Here is a 9,253-nt window from a genome sequence, read left to right as displayed (position 1 = left end):
TTCTTGTGAAATAAAGTTTTTTGTTTGAAAGTAACAGAAAGCAAACTGAAAAAATGCCTGAAACAAAGGAAAAATCAACGGTTCGTATATTTAAGAAATAGGTTTGAGGCACAAGGATTTAAAAGTTGTGGTCAGGAATTTATCTTTGTACATTTCTTGGCTCTGCCTTCCTGTGTTGGCTTAATTTCCAAATAGGATTGACTTTTAAAATCTTATTTATTTATTTATTTATTTATATAAGCACCATCAGGTCTGTATCTTAAAATCTTAGACACTCTAGGGGAATGAAGGTCTTTTTTCACAATAGTAAGAGTGATGCACATTTTCTGACTGGGACTGCTAAGGTCACATGCTCATCTCTGGACCAATCTGCTGAAGACTGGAATGCTCAGATTAGCCTAAATTCCTAATAGATTTCTTAACCCCAGAGATGGAGTCAGTTCTATTGAACTACGTAAGTTGAGGGAAGGGTAGGAATATTTCCCATAGAGGAATATTGAGACACTATCAGCGAAAGAAGGAAGGAATGCTGGGAAGACAGATCAACATGTATCTATTGTCCACAGAGGAAGTTATAATCTGAGTAGAGAATGAGGTCAGGGGAAAATTAATCCCATAAACACCAAGACTTTCTTTGCTATCTCTGATTTAACTATCTCTTCTGAATTGGAGATAGGACCCTAAAGGTTCAGATTTCTTCCAAAATCTGTTTCAGAATTTTCCTGAAAATTTTCTCCTATCACATGCCTTTTGTGTTAAGAATTTGTGTGTCATCCTCGTGCAGGGCCCATGCTAATCTTCTCTGTATCGTTCCAATTTTAGTATATGTGCTGCTGAACGAGCACATACGTCACTTTTGTTATTAAAACTATCTTTTTTCAAAGCATGAGTCTTCAAGTTACATTTTTTAAAAACGAAATTATTATTCAATTTTATCTTTTCTACTTTGTTTAACCATGTACATCAAGGCAATATGAACCCATTGTGAATATACTTACTTTATTCTAGCAAAGTTACTGCGTAGGTAAGTTTGGGAGGCTAGACTGGAAATGTAACTACTTTTTATAAGTATTTTTTAATGGAAAAATGAATTTCATGTTCCACACAACTAATTCACAAATGAACCAGTGGAATACAATTCATGTGCAAGCACACACTGCTAAGAAATCTAGGGGATGCATCAATGAACTTTAATTACATGGAATCATTTGATTAACTTAGTCTTCCTCCTCTACTCCAATAACCAGGTGTCTCCCTGAGCAAAGTTTTAGCAGATATGATCAGATGTACAAGTTGGGACAATCGTGTTTATTTGGATAGATGACCTAGATATAACTATGCCTTAAACAGAGCTCAGTTCCCTTCCTGGTGAGTATGCGGGAGGTTAGGAAGGTATTCTCATGTACAGTGAATTGATCAGAAAACCTTGTTTCCAAACAGATGAAAAGATTTTCATGACTCTTAAGATAGGCACAATCTTTAAGCCGATGGTTTTGGTGTAGCCCTTTAAAGAATGCCTTTCTCAGAAGAGGTCTTCCCAGGTGTTAAGAAGAGCAGTGTTTGTGTTGGCCACTCTTGTGTGCTACCTTTGGTTTGCTAACATAGAAGACTGATGGCAGTAATGTTAAACTGCAGTTCAATGTTTTGGAGAGAATCCATCCATCCATCCATGCATCCATCTATCGATTCCTTCATTAAGTATAACACAGGTATAAGATTCTGAAAGAGGGGGCCAGCCAGGCCATTGGGCCCCAACCCTCAGGTTTAAAGGAAACTTGACTTTTGACACCTGATCAGCTAAACAAGTTCATGGGAATAGCATGAGGCCTCATCACAAAGGTTGACCCCAACTGAAATCTGAGGGATCCCAGAATGGTTAAATAGGAAATTGAGAGAGTAGCCTCAATCTGAATCTAAAACTTGCTTGATTCCAAGGGAGGATCTCAGAACGTGTCATAGATGGTTTGATGGGAGAGTGTGGAAACAAGGACAAGTCTTAGGAATATATAGTTTGGTGGGGGAGATTGATGTGTAAAGATTCATTATAATATCAGGCAGAGAGAAACAGTTGCTATGCTGGAAGTAAAGGCTTTGGGCTAATGAAGGATTCATGACGGCAATGACCTGAATTCTTGACCTCGACCATAATCTTGACAGACTTTGGCTCCTACCACCTCTGTGGTGAATATCTTATTCTGTTTGATTCCAAACGAGGAGAATTCCCTTAGCCCTGAGACCCACAAACTGGTTAATGGTTAATGGTAACTTTAGGACAAAAAACAAACAAACAACAACTATATATATCTCTATATATCCATATCTATATATATGTATATCTCCAAAGAGTTTTATTAAGTAGTTAGGTCCAAATAATTTATGTTATTTTTTATTTTTTTAAGTTTATGTTTATTTATTCTGAGAGAGAGAAAGAGAGCAAGTGGGGGAGGGGCAAAAAAAAGAAGGAGAGAGAAAATCCCAAGCAAGCTCCTTGCTCTCAGCACAGAGCCCAATGCAGGGCTTGAACTCACGAACCATGAGATCATGACCTCAGCTGAAGTCAGCTGTTTAGCCACCTGAGCCATCCATGTGCCCCAGGTCTAAACAATTTAATGTATAACATATTTATGTCCTAACAATTTAGTAGCTGTTAGAAAAAACACACGTGCACTGGACAACAAAAAATGTTTACTTCAATTTTAAACAACCATAGTTATTGACTGACAGATGGGTGTGCCTGTCAGGTACTACACCGCTTTTCAAATCTTGGTGCCAGAGAGAACACCCACCATCCTTTATTTGCATTCCATTGTGATTTTTATGTGGCCTTGGCTTTTTATCAGAGTACGTGCTGAAAACTCATCTTTACAAAGGTAGGGCGCTCTCAAACGGAGTGGAGCTAATGTCAAAGTTGTGAACTATCATAGATACTAATTCATGCAGTGTCTACAGATCTTGAGTATCTATTTCTTTTACACATTTGAAACACCCTGTTGTGCTGTTGTGTTTGCTTAAGTGCTCTGTGTACAGTCCGGGAACTCAAACCTTAGCTATTTTTTCTCTGTTTATCGTGGTGATATCCATGCATTAATCCCCAAATCCTGTATTCGTGTTAGGACAAGGGGCATTCTGCTTAGTCAAAAATATAGGCTCAGAGAGTTGCCAGTAAACTGGATCAACATCAGTCATGTTGAATTGAGCTAAAACCATGGAGATGAACTATCAAATCTGGAGAGGATAACAGAATACACTTATTACTTAAATTTAGAGTCGGTGTAGCTTGATGTATTTGTATTTTTCATGACTCAGAAGAACTTCCAAGTCTTGAGGTCCTCACCGTGATTATTCATGAACATGGTTCTAGTGAGTTTAGTGGTGCCCAGCTTATAGATTTATGTTATCAGAATGCCAGTTTTATACTAGCTGTACTATGCAATATATTATTTCTCTAATACCAGTAGTGTCAAATGGGTCTAGAGCTATAGACAACTTTGGACTAACTATATTTTCTGGCAGCAGTGAAAGAGAATGAGACATAGGTTTGTGGGAATAAGAAATGCTCATGACGGGGCGCCTGGGTGGCGCAGTCGGTTAAGCGTCCGACTTCAGCCAGGTCACGATCTCGCGGTCCGTGAGTTCGAGCCCCGCGTCAGGCTCTGGGCTGATGGCTCCGAGCCTGGAGCCAGTTTCCGATTCTGTGTCTCCCTCTCTCTCTGCCCCTCCCCCGTTCATGCTCTGTCTCTCTCTGTCCCAAAAATAAAAAATAAATGTTGAAAAAAAAAAAAAAGAAATGCTCATGAAAATAAGGACCCAATAGATTTGCTAAAATTTTTTTTTCTGAATGGGATGCATATCAAGGGATTAATGTTTCTGAAATATAATGTAGTTCTTTTTCTCACTTAAGTAAATCTTGCCTTATGTTTCCCCACCCATGAGGTCCATAGCATTTGTTGGCTGAGGGGAAGACAGGTACCATCCAGAACAAAGACATCATGGCTGGGCTCTGAACCTCAGGAAGAATATTCTGGAGTCCAGATAGCAGTGGTTATCCAGTTTTAGTAAGCATCAGAAGCAGTTGTAGGGTTCGCTACGAGACGAATTACTGGGCCCTATTACTGAAACCTGTTCAAAGTTTCTGGTTTAGTAGATGTTGGGAAGGCTCCCAGAATTTACATTTCTAATCAGTTCCCAGGAGATATTGTCGCTGCTAATTTTCAGACCACACTTTGAGAATCACAGTAGTTCTTGAAAGTCAAATGTACTGAGAAAGATGTGGGATTTGTGAATTTCAGAGCTTTCATTTCCATATCAAAAGCAAAGCATAGAGTTCTAAACCTGGAGTTTTTTTTGTTTTTTTTTGTTTTTTTTTTTTTGTTTTTTATCACAGATCGATGTTAGTAGGCATTACCAGATGGGATGAGAAGTCCCCTCTGCTGATGGAGAAAAGTGACCAAGGGAGGGGAAAGAAGACAAAATGACAATAAAGAGACACATTGTTTTCACCCCTTTTCCCCAGCACTTAGAGTTTAATTTAAATAGCATAAAATAACAGTCATTAGTTAATGTGAGGAAATTGACTATTATCTAAAGATTGTTGTCCATTTTCTTGCCTTGAGAGGTGTCAGACCTCTCATAAAAACTCTGCTAGGATGTTTCAGGGTTCCATCCTGTTACTATTAAATTTTTTTCTATGTGTAAAAATATCCTAACTTCAGAATTCCAAGGTACAGCCTCACGAACAGTTTCACATACATGGGCAGTGGTGAATTCACTAGCGACTTTAAGATATCACTCTACTGCTGAATGCATCAGTGTTTTTCAAGGCTTTTAACTGTTAACAATCTTCCTTTTGTTTTCCACTAAGGACAAAAGCTGTATCCTTTTCGGCAGTGGGCACAACCCTGTAATGGTATTCCCTCCTGTTTGGATATGACAGATACCCTCTCAGGAACTAAACTCATTTCTGCACGAGGTACTTGAGACTTGGAGAAGTAAACCACAATTTATCTCCTCTAAATAGCACTCCCCATTTCAGAGCATGAGGCAGATAACCTCAATGTGAACTTTGCCTATGGATGTTTATCTACAGCCTCCAAGTAATATGGATTTATTCTGGTAATATACAGACCATTTTGCAGATAATGTCGAGAGCAAACATTTTATTACTGATTTCTTGTAAATTACACATGGCTGTGTTTTAATGGATTTTCCTTCCAAGCCTCAGTCTCATAACATGAGTAGTTATACAGATTTTTATTATGATCTTGAATATTGACTTTTAATTATACACTGGTTAACAAAACAAATAAGGCTGTCATTTCCATCAAGGGAGTGCTAAGGATAGAGGGTATCTTTTGATATCCCTCCTACCTTTTCATCCCAGTGCTACTTGCTTTTAACATCACCCACACCAGGCATAAAAATGTAAAAATATCACATTACTTTAAGAAGGCCCTGGAGCAGTTTTTAATTATGTTTATCACAGAGGATACATGGCTTACAATAATGATGGTTGAAGGGCACCTTAGCAACTATATTCAAGGGTAAAAAACACTGTTCTGAGGGGTATATGAGATTTCCATCTCAGTAGGAGACAGACTGGAAAAAAATACATTTAAATTGAAGCCAGGAAAGGTAGACAATGGAATGAACTTCCTAACCATAAGGATATCTGGGGAAACAAGTCATTAAAAAATCCAAGGACTAAATGCCACTCTTTGTGATATATTTGAGTTCTTAAGATGGCCTTATAGAAGATACAGCATCTCACAGCAATGGCCCGAGTCTTGCAAATCCGAAGTCAGCATCTAGAAATGGTGACCCCTCTAACGCTGCTCCTGTTCTAAGACTCAGTGAGCTCATCCTTGGAGATAAGAAGAGGTGGTGAGGAACTTCTATCAGATGTGTATATTTTTAGATTCTGTTTCTGAGTATGAGGGTTAAAGGCTTTTGAATCGCTTTCCTCCCTATTCAGGCAAAAAAATAGGTCAAGAGCTCAGTAAGACCAAGGAGATCAGTGGTTTATTTTTGTATGGCGGTTAGCATTCTCCTTAACCCTTTCTCCTAAGAATATCCTGAAATACATCCTGTGAGGAAATATTAGTGGTGACAAAAAAGTCAGGATATTGAGGTCTAAATGAGCGTTGGTTGTTTAATAAATCTTGGTGGGAGATATGGATGAGGGAATGAAATATGAAATTGTGATAATAGTGTAGTTGGGATCAAATCAGGTTAATGTATTTTATTGAGAACTCTAGAAAATCAGAGTAAAGAAGGACCTCAGAAATGAAATTTAATCCATTTTTTAAAAAGTAACGGGGCAACTGAATAACATGCTTTTTTGGTCATCTGAATAATAGTATCAGAATTGGGCAATAAAGCCAGTATGAATGTGTTTCCATACATTATACTCTTTGGGGATGCTAGTTCTCTCTGCAGCTTGTCTTATGGAAAAATCTAGAGGTTTTTTTTGTTTGTTTTTGATTCCTATACACTCTCAACAAAAACAGCCAAGACCTTAAGCCAGTTATTTAGCTCAATCTGGGAAAAATAGAAACTACTTGAATGTCTGACATTATATTAAAATTCTTCCATTAATTCTGGGGCCACCCGTGCCAACTTGGCAATGAAGTAATTAAGATTATGTTAATTACTTTAAAATATTTTCACTGCAGGGACGCCTGGGTGGCTCAGTCCGTTGAGCATCTGATTCTTGATTTCAGCTCAGATCATGATCTCACAGTTTGTGATTTTGAGCCCCGGACAGGGGATAGGGCTCTGTGCTAACAGTGCGGAGCTTGCCTGGAATTCTCTCTCGCTCTCTTTCTCTCTGCCCCTCCCCGGCTTGCACGCAGTCTCTTGCCCTTTCTCTCAAAATAAATAAACATAAAATTTTTTTTTTCACTACAGGAAATAATTTTGTCACTTTTATAAAGTAACATTTCCACAGACGGTAGCTAGACAAGAAAAGTTGTTGCTGGAAATACGTATCAATGACTCGATGAGTAAATGGGGTCCTTTAATTTGATCAGGTGTCTGTTTCTTGACTTGTTGGTTGAAATGGATTGAAATCCTTACCATAGTGATAAAAACTGCAAGTCCATGGTCACTCTGCGTGGAAAATGCATATATTTTTGGAGCAGATATGAAATTGGGCCATTTTTCTCAGCATTAAGTTTGTCTCAATACTTTTGGAGAAAGAAGCGCTTACCCCTTAACTTTTCAGCCATTCTGGCCAATTATCAGAAATTCTTTCTATCCCACTAACAGAATCAGTTCTCCAGGAATAAAAGAACACACACAAACTGCAACTGGAGGAAGTTATGTTTATTTCAGAGTCTCAAGGAGCCATGTGTTGTTAAACAAAATATAAAATGTGCAATAAACTTTAGTTATAAAGGACTTTGTTGGCTATAAAATTTTATTTTACGGCTGTCCTCCTATGGCTAAACACATTCAAGATCAGTAAAGTATTAAAATATTTGAGATGGCAGAACACGAAGCCTAATTCCAGAAACACAGCAGTGGGAAAGAATGACAAGGGGCAGACACAGAGTGGCTATCCTGTCATCTCTATAAAGCCCATCCTTTGACTATGTACGTAATTAAAAGGGATGCACAGAGTAGAGTGAGCATCTTTAATTGATCATTTCCATGACTCTCCACACTAATACCAGTTGAAACTGAGAGTGACAACTTTGAGCCAGAACCTTGTTACAGTCAGTCAAATGCAGGCACTTCCATCTTAAGCAGTCAGAATGTTGAAGAATTTTCCTGAGGCCCAAATTGTTTTCAGAAGCCTGTGGGAGCTGAGAAAACGCATAGTGTTTTAAATTTCCCTAAATGTTCAGGGAGGCGGGGATTTTTATTTTTAAATACAAACCCCCTTATACACTGTCTGAAGAAATCCTTTGTTACTGAAATAAGTCTCTCTGTGGAAAATTATAATTTTCAGGGGAGCTTCCCTACTCATCAGACTCAAGGCTGGTTTGGACATTGCAAAATTGCATTATATGCCTTGAGGATAGGAATTACTAAATAGGGGAAGCAAAATCTTAAAAACTAGAGGATGATGGTGTTTTGTGCTGAACCACTTGCAAAATAGGAAAATTAGAAAATTCTTTTGGATCTTCTATCAGACTTAAGAACATGATCAGGATGGTGTTGCTAAAACCCACCATTTTCATTGCTTTCGGAGTATCATTGTTATATTTGAACTTGGTTTTTCAAGTTCCAGCTCTCTGGTATACACATTTGATTTATTGAGGTTTTTGTTGTTCCTGTGTGTATATATGCATATGTCTGTGTGTGTTGGGGGGAGGGGAGGGTAGTTTTTATTATTATATCCTCAGTTTCTAGCCCAGCGTCTGGTACACAGTAGCCTCTTAATATATCTTAAGGGAAGACATTTTAGACCATTTGCTTTTGTTTCCTATTTACAGAAGTTATACTTATTCATTATGGAACAAATTAAAGGAAAATAGAAAAAAAAATTAAATTCACCCATAACCTTACTATCGAATTTGGATGAATTGGTATTAATATTTTGGTGTGATTCCAAATACCTGATTAGTGTATATATACACGTACACTCATAAATATACCTAGAAACACAGAGTCACACACATATATACATACATATACCAGGCCCCCAAATTGGTATCAAAATAAGTATTCACTTACATATTCTTTTTAAATTTAATTTTCATGAGTTGGAGAATATTTAATCTGATGTAAAATTATGTATAGAGTTCTCAGGGACCACTCACTAAACTCTCAAACCATGAACTTTACAAACTGGGGCTCAAGAAGCTTCCCTATGTTTCTCTTACTGGCTAGTAATAACATTTATTGAGCATTTACTGAAAGCATAAACTCTGCTAAGCCCTTGATTCATAGTATCCTGTTTTGATCCTTACAACAACTTTTTGAAATAAATGCTATTAGGATGTTCTGTCATCTCTATCTATCATCATATATATATATATATATGTATATATATATATATATATATATGTGTGTGTGTGTATATATATGTATATGTATATGTATATATGTATATTTACATTATTTTAAAATATAAATTTATGTTGTGTTTATATAAATTGTATATTTATATATTTATTTGTATTTATATTCGTATATTTATAAAATTGGTATATAACATTATATTAGTTTCAGGGGTATACCATGATAATTCAACATCTTTATTCATCACAAAGTGATCATCTCAAAAGTCTAGTTACCATCTTTCACC

At 37.1% G+C, this 9,253-nt stretch overlaps 1 non-coding gene across 1 annotated transcript; it reads right to left on the bottom strand.

The window, feature by feature from the left end:
* Positions 1–739: 739 nt before the first annotated feature.
* On the bottom strand, positions 740–845 carry LOC131511178 (U6 spliceosomal RNA). Its single transcript, XR_009261383.1, has one exon. It is a non-coding gene; the product is annotated as a U6 spliceosomal RNA (small nuclear RNA).
* Between the last annotated feature and the right edge of the window lie 8,408 nt (positions 846–9,253).

This window comes from Neofelis nebulosa, chromosome 4 (genome assembly GCF_028018385.1).
Source record: "Neofelis nebulosa isolate mNeoNeb1 chromosome 4, mNeoNeb1.pri, whole genome shotgun sequence".
NCBI lineage: Eukaryota > Metazoa > Chordata > Mammalia > Carnivora > Felidae > Neofelis > Neofelis nebulosa.
The sequence above is the reverse complement of the archived record's forward strand: the minus strand, read 5'-3'. Positions and strand labels throughout refer to the sequence as shown.